Source organism: Protopterus annectens, chromosome 8.part0, assembly GCF_019279795.1.
Source record: "Protopterus annectens isolate FY-2018-M chromosome 8.part0, PAN1.0, whole genome shotgun sequence".
NCBI lineage: Eukaryota > Metazoa > Chordata > Ceratodontiformes > Protopteridae > Protopterus > Protopterus annectens.
The window spans coordinates 71,076,402-71,084,570 of record NC_056741.1 but is presented as its reverse complement, the minus strand read 5'-3'; positions in this window follow the sequence as shown (position 1 = coordinate 71,084,570).

The following is an 8,169-nucleotide window of genomic DNA, read 5'->3' as shown; positions in this document are numbered from 1 at the left end:
TTCCTGCCTTTCCTGTAAGTGGACTAGACTGTTTGTAGGCTTCTGAGCCCCCAAGCCTTTTTGTGTTGGATGGAAGCCTTCTAGCTTAATTTTATTTCTTAGAACTAGCCAGTTTTCTAGTTTCAGCACTCAAATCTGTTTCTTTGAACTCAGCACTTGTTCAGAACTTGTTGTAATCCCTAAATAAGCTTCAAATTACTACAGCACTCAACTTTCCTCACTTGTCTAGAGGAAAGCAGTTTTTAGCACTTAATAAATAAGCACCTATCCAGGCATGTCTAAGGGTCAGCTCCTGGTGATTTCTCCTGTCTACCTGATGAATCTGGGCATCTTGGAGCAATGCAGCAATTGCCTCATATACACAGACAACCCTCTCCTCCTACCACCCAACACTACAACATGTGAGAGATGCACTTATGTAGCCAAACTGGAAGCAAAGCTCTCTTCACCCAAGACTGGACTAGACTACAGCACCAAAACACACACATAGAAACACAAAACACACACCTACATTTGCGGAGGCTCTCAATAAAACCTGCCCAAGCATCAGGGACCTCCAAAGCAGAAATGCAAGCAAACTCCACCCCCCCAACACAACCCAAATGACACATAGCCCACAAACTCAATGTGCCACTCAACCACAGCCCATAAGGCATAACAACGTACCCAACACTCTAGTCATAGGTGACTCTGTAGTCAGGCACACTGATGTTCCACTAACCAGGCTAAACAAGAAGAAAGTTACTGTGAGCTGCCTGTCAGGTGCCAAGATCTGCCACATAATGCACACACTGAGGTCACTCCACAACAAGTACAAATATGACACTGTCATTGTCCATGTTGGTGTGTATGACCTGAGATGTACCTCCCTGTACTACATGAAAAGAGACATGGAAAAGCTCTCTGATCTTGTAGCCCAGGCAGGTATGACCCTAGCCCTGAGTAGCATCCTGCCATCACCCAAATTTATACCACAGTACAAGGACAAAATGATTGACTTCAACAATTGGCTAAGCTTCTGGTGTCATTCTAAGGGGATCCAGTATTTGTCTGCCTGGGACGACATGATCGACAGACCATGATGCTTTGCCAGAGATGGCCTGCACCTGTCACCATTGGGATTCCGGATACTGGCTAAGGCTCTTGCCACCCCTATAGTGCCTTTTTTAGGCAAGGTTCAAATGACAAATTCACCACTGTAACAGGTACAAGCAAGCAAAATCTGAGGGTAATGCTACTCAATGCTAGAAGTCTAAACCTCAAAATTCACTCACTCGAGGCACTCCTTAAAATGTAGAACATCGACATCTGTGCAGTGACAGAGACCTGGTTCAAAGCTCCAGAGAGGACCCCTGCATTACCAGGCTATAATTCATACCACACCTTTCGGCCATCTAACCTGGAACGAAGCACTAAAGTTAGAGGCGTGTCCATATTCATTAAGGATATCCACACCTCCAGGCTAGTTGCACAGCATAATGCATCCAAGATTATCCAAGTGCAACTAACTCTAGGCAAGACCGCAATCTAAATTGTAGCCTGCTACAGACCCCCCACCATGCCTCAGGATTCCTACTCCTCATTTCTCGATACACTGGAAAGTATTAGGGTACAACCCAACACCCTAATAATGGGCAATTTCAACTACCCCACCATTAACTGGGAAAACTACTCATGTACCAACTCTTTTGCTCAACGTTTTCTGGAATTCATAAAGTCCAACGCCTTGGATCAACTTATTCACACCCCCACCAGGGGCAGCAATATCCTAGACCTGGTCATTACCAACATGGGCAACCAGTGTTCCACACCAGAGGTCAATTCCTCGTTGGTCAGATCCGACCACAAGCTAATCACCCTAGACAGCCACATCCTGCCTCCACCGCCAATTAGGGAAACCACCGTAAAAAACTTCTCCAAAACCAACTTCACACTTCTTAAGACAGAAGTGGCAAACTTCATGACACCCATGCAGATGGACAATAGAGGTACGACTGCTGAATCCTACTCAAATGCACTTTATAAGCACTTACACAAGTGCATGGATCATGCTATCCCTAAAAGAACCAAGATACTATCCTTCAAAAAAAGGAAGCCAATCTGGTGGTCATCTGCCATAAACAAACTCTACAACAGAAGAAAGAAACTGTTGCAAAAAGAGTAAAATCCCATGACTGGAGGAACTCTCTGGTCAACCTCAGTAAGAAGCTGAGATCCCTCATAAAATCCTCCAAAGCTATTTACAAAAACAAAATTGCCACTGACTCTAAAGACAACCACAAAGCATTCTATAGTTATGTCAAGAATCTCAATGACAACACTCAGATCTGCTCTGAGTTACAGCACAATGGCACTAAATATACAGAACCAACTGATATTGCCAACATCCTGGCAGATAGGTTCAGTGCTAACTTTACCCACCTCTCATCCCCTAAAGGGCCCATCTTTATACCGGAAGAATGCAAAGTTCCTGTAATCAAGGCTGCACAGGTAAAAAACACACTCTCCGAAGCCAAGGACACATCATCCATGGGACCTGACAATATCCCAGGCTGCTTTCTACATGAACTACAGAATGAACTGGCACCCTACCTAAGTACCATGTTCAATCATAACCTCACCTTAGGCTTTGTGCCCACTGAATGAGACACTGCGACGGTTATCCCACTCTACAAAGGGGGAGCCACAATGGATCCCAGGAACTACTGTCCCATTAGCCTGACGAGCCTGGTCTGCAAGGCCATGGAATGTATCGTTATGAAACTCATAAAAAAAGACATTGGTAATCTCCAAACTCTGGATCCTACCCAGTTCAGGTTTGTAAAAGGCAGCTCATGTCTCCTAAATCTGATTGACTTCTTTGAAGCAGTCACCAAAGCCATAGATGAGGGTAAGATGGTTCACACAGCTTATCTAGATCTCACCAAGGCTTTCAACACCATCCCCCACTCTGGAATTATGGATAAGCTCACTAAACTAGGTATAAATTGCTATGTCACTAGATGGGTTGCCAACTGGCTCATGGACAGAACCCACACTGTGAAAGTAGCAGACTCCAAATATGACTTCAGACCAGTGACAAGTGGAGTACCACAGGGTTCAGTCCTGGGTCCTCTCCTGTTTGGTAGCTACTTCTTTGAAGTACAGGCTAACACAGAAGGTCTTTGGCTAACAAAGTTTGCAGATGACTGCAAACTAGGAGCCATAATCGAAACTCCTAACAATGTGGACATACTACAAAAGGGCCTCACTGAGACAGATGCCTGGTGTCAAAGCCATGGCCTCAAGCTCGATGCCAAAAAAGTGTATTGTCATCCCCTTTGGTAAAAACTCTGTACCCATGAACTACCACATAACTGGTAGTCTACTTAACACTGAAAGTGTGATAAGAGACCTTGGGACACAGGTGGACAGTAGTCTCTCCTTTGATAATCACATCACCACAGTGGTTAGGAAATCCTTCTGCGTGGCTCACCTCATCACAAAAGGTTTCTCATCCAGAAAAAAAGAGGTTATTGTTCCCCTCTACTGATCACTCATTAGACCCATTATAGAGTACAACGCCCCTTTTGGTATGTACCTCACAAGACATCTACAACAACTGGAAAGGCCACAGAAATACCTCACAAAGAGGATTACTGGCCTCAAACAGATGCCCTATGCAGACTGTCTCAAAGAACTCCAGCTTTACTCCGTCTCATATCGCCTACTCAGAGGTGATCTCTGCCTAACATACAAAGCTATGTCAAACCCAGAGCTGTTGGACATGCTCCACTTAAAGAAATCCCAATCCCTCCAAGCAACATGCTCTGGGGACCTAAACCTTGTCACCACAATAAACAGAACATGCTGGAGGGATAGATTCCTGTCCCAGAGACTTCCCATACTCTGGAACAGACTACCTATCTGTGTCAAACAGAGCTCCTCATTAGCACTCTTCAAGAAAAATCTTGATGATTGGATGGGAAATAGAAAATTCACCCCAGGGATCACTTCTGTGGCTCTGCTCGACAGGGGTACAGGAAAATAATTTTCTTGGGTGGCGAAAGCCAGTACCTTTTTGGCTAGGCTTATATAGGCCCTAGGGCTAATAGCCTAGTACCTACCTATGAACCCATGAACAATAAAGTAAGTATTCTGGATTGGATTCTTGTTAACACCCACCCCCACAAATACAAGAGTGGGGCCCTGCCTGATGATGTAAGTGATCACCTCCTCACCTATTTAATCAGGCAAAAAGCTGATATCCACAACCAGTCCATTTTTAAAATAAGGAACAATAAGAATTTCAACTGCACAAATTTCCGAAATGAACTGAAATCTTGCAATTGGTCAGTTCTGAAACAATTACCGCTTGAAGAAGCAGTAAATTACTTTAATACGAAATTCCTATCCATCTTTGACACCCATGCACCAGCACAGACTATTAGAACCAAAACAAAAGTTGCTCATTGGCTCTCAAAAGAAACCAGACATAAAATGCTACTTAGAAATAGGGCTTGGGCCACTTTGAGGACCACAAAAAAACCCATAGATCAACTTAGATACAGACAGCTAAGAAATGAAACAAAAAATCCACCACATTATACAAGAAAAACTATTACCCTTATCTACAAGAAAAACACCAAAACAAGCCACAAAAGTTTTGGGTAGGTATAAACAAACTCCTTAGTCCAGGACAGTCCTCCACTCCTACCCCCTTGGATTCTAACCAAAACCCCCTAGCAGAAATTGCCAATACCTTTAACAGCTTCTTTACAACAACCATCCAGAACCTAGCTAACCAATTATCCCCTGGATGGCCATATTCTCCGGCGGGTCTATATCACAAGCACGAAAGTTGAAATTGGCAAACGCTAGAAGATCGACACATAAATGATCTACGAAAGGAGCGAAGGACGGAAATGCTGAAAGTCACAACGCCAAACAGATTCCCAGAAACAACAGCGCCATACAGGTAAGTAAAACCAAAGTAAACAAACACAATGTAAAACACGTTTATAAATGTTTTTGCAGGGGGCAAGCCCCCCTGCACCCCCCCACACACCCCCTACTTATATATACCAACTCTGAGACTGCTCTACAGTGCGGAAAAGGATATATTTCCTCATCCCCACAATCACCCTGCTGGCCAGGGAAATCCGTTCGGCGTTGTGTCTTTCAGCGTTTCCGTCCTTCGCTCTTTTCATAGATTGATGTTTATGTGTCGATCTTATAGCGTTCGCTGATTTCATCTTTCGTCGTTCTGATGTAGACCCTTCTCTGGCCACTACACCCTGCTCCCAACTCCCCTTTAACTTCAAGCCAGTTTGCACATCTTTGGTCTGAAAATTACTTAAAAAACTAAAGCCTACCACCCTGTCGGCTGATCTCCTCCCTGCAGAAGAGCTACAAAAAGCTGCAGATGCCATAGCATACCCCATTACTATCCTGATCAATAGAACTATAACTGAAGGGTCCATTCCCTCCGTCTGGAAGATATCCCATGTCATCCCACTCCATAAATGGAGCAGCTCTACTGAACTTTCAAACTATAGACCCATAGCTATTCTGTCACCCTTGGCTAAAATTATGGAAAAATGCATCCACAATCAACTCCTGAGCTATCTTATCCTTAATAATCTTCTATCCAACACCCAACATGGCTTAAGACCATTCCATAGTACAACCTCAGCCCTCCTCTCCTTCTCTAATGTCATTAACCAGCACCAAAACAATAATAAATTTTCCTCTGCTATCTGTCTCGATCTTTCAAAAGCCTTTGATATGGTAAACCACCAAATACTCAAACACTTTGAAATCCATCTCCCTAGAGGACCAGGATATCCAATGGTTTCAATCATATCTCAGTGGTAGACAACAGGCTGTCCTATGGTACAGCAAACTATCCACCCTTTTAACCATCACCCTTGGAGTACCCCAAGGCTCCATACTAGGTCCACTATTATTTTCCATTTTCATCAACGATTTGTATAAGGTCATTCCAAATGCAACATGCATTAAATATGTGGATGACGCCACTTTACTATGCTCCGACACTTACACCTACAGAGTTGCAAATTCTATCCCATAATACTTTTAACACAGTTGAAAATTGGCTCCTTAACTGTCGTCTCATGGTAAATCCTAATAAAACCAAACTGCGGCATTTCTCTCCCACTCACAGGTCTGCTCTTATAACCTTTACATTAAAATCCAACAACGGCACCATTATTTCCCCAGATTCCTCAATCAAACTGTTAGGAGTTATAATAGATAATAACCTTAAGTTTGATCTACATATCAACAAAACTATTAAACAGTTAATAAAAAACTTGGCTCACTATATAGGATCATGCCCTTCCTAATGCCATTAGCCAGAACTGTAATTGCTCGTACACACCTACTCTCCACCCTCCTCTGTGCTTCCCCTCGATTTACAAACCTCATCAAAACTGACCTTAATAAACTTTCTAGGAGCTACAATCACATTGCTAGATTTGCTACCAATGCAGCCTCCAGAACTCTTCAGTGTCATAACCTAAATCTACTGGGATGGCTTGAACTGCCTAACTTACTTCAGGTTAACCAAATAATAGTTGCACACAAGATAATGTACCAATCAAATAATACACCCGTACTTAAAAACCTCATCACCCCTACAGTAACCTTAGTGCACTTCATTCATCTGAAAGGCTACTAGTTCAAACTCTCAAATCCAACAACACAGCCGGTAAATCTCTATTTGCTAACTCTGTTGGCAAAACTTGGAATTCTCTTCCTGCTAATCTTACATCTGAATTCGCTCTACCTCAATTCAAGAAAAGTCTGATTCAGTACTTTAAAAAACGATGGCTGTGTCCTTGTCCTAATCCAGACTAACTCTAACCATCACTCGTGTGCACATGGAGGACTTCTGCCTACACTTTATTGTTTCTTAACTTATAAATCCTATGATCTCCTTGAATCTACTACCAAGTTAGCCTACTAGGCATTCAGTACCCTATCATTCTTAAAAACACTGTCTGGAATTTTCCATCTGAGTAAAAATGTAATAATTTGTTTGTGTATCTGTTTTTGTGTTTGTTTACATCTGTGTAAAAATCCTTTTATTTGTCTTTTATTTTGTGTTTTAAACTGTAAAAATGTAACAATTTGTTGAATGTCTTTTTGGAGCTTTTCTTCCCGGGCCTCCGCTGAAAATGGACATGTATCCAGTTTGACTATCCCGGTAAACAAATGCAAAATAAATAAATAAAATAAAAATGTTTTATTTATTATTATTTATTTTATTTTATTTATTTATTAATTGCATTTATTTTAGCTTCACAAATCTTCCAAACTCTGTTAATTCCTTTGTAATTGAATATTTGTGCCTGGAGACACATTTTTTGCATGATAGGTCCATAGGTTCATAGGAGGTTACTAGGCTAATGGCCCTAGGTTCTTTACAAGCCTAGCTGTGTAACAATTCAAGTCCCCTTATTGACCATAGTTAGATGGTCATTGTTAGGAGAGCAATTCATCAGCACCAACTGCCCCTGTCCATTAAGGACATAGGTGCCACCCACAGGGTGAATTTACAGTCACCCATCCAGTTGTTAAGGTTGTGCTTGAATATGGTAATTGAGGAGCTCTGCTTCACATGGTGTGGGAGCTTATTCCAGAGGAGTGTCGATCACTGGGAGGTATATTTGTCTCTCCAGCATGTTCTGTTAATGTCACAGGCTACGTTGGGATCCCTGGAGTGAGTTATTCTTGTCCCATTCGATTTGTGGATGTGCAGAATTTCCATTAGGGCAGTGTCCGAGACTGCTCTGTAGGCCAGGGTCAGGTTGCCTCTCAGCAGCCTGTATGATACAGAGTACAGTGACAGGTATTTCAGTCTTTCTATGTAGGTCATGTTCTGGAGGCCCTGGATTCTCTTGGTTAGAAACCTCTGTGGTCTCTCCAATTGCTGCAGGTGTCTGGTGAGGTACATACAGAAGGGAGCATTGTACTAAATTAGTGGTCTGATAAGGGTCGAGTACAGTGGAGCTATAACCTTTCTGGTCTTGGATGCAATGTCCTTATTTATGAGATGCGCAATGTAAAATGCTTTTCTTACCACTATAGGCACATGGTGATCGAAGTTTAGATTGCTGTCAACCTGTCTCCCAAGTCTCGCACCACTGAGTTTGAGATTAGCGG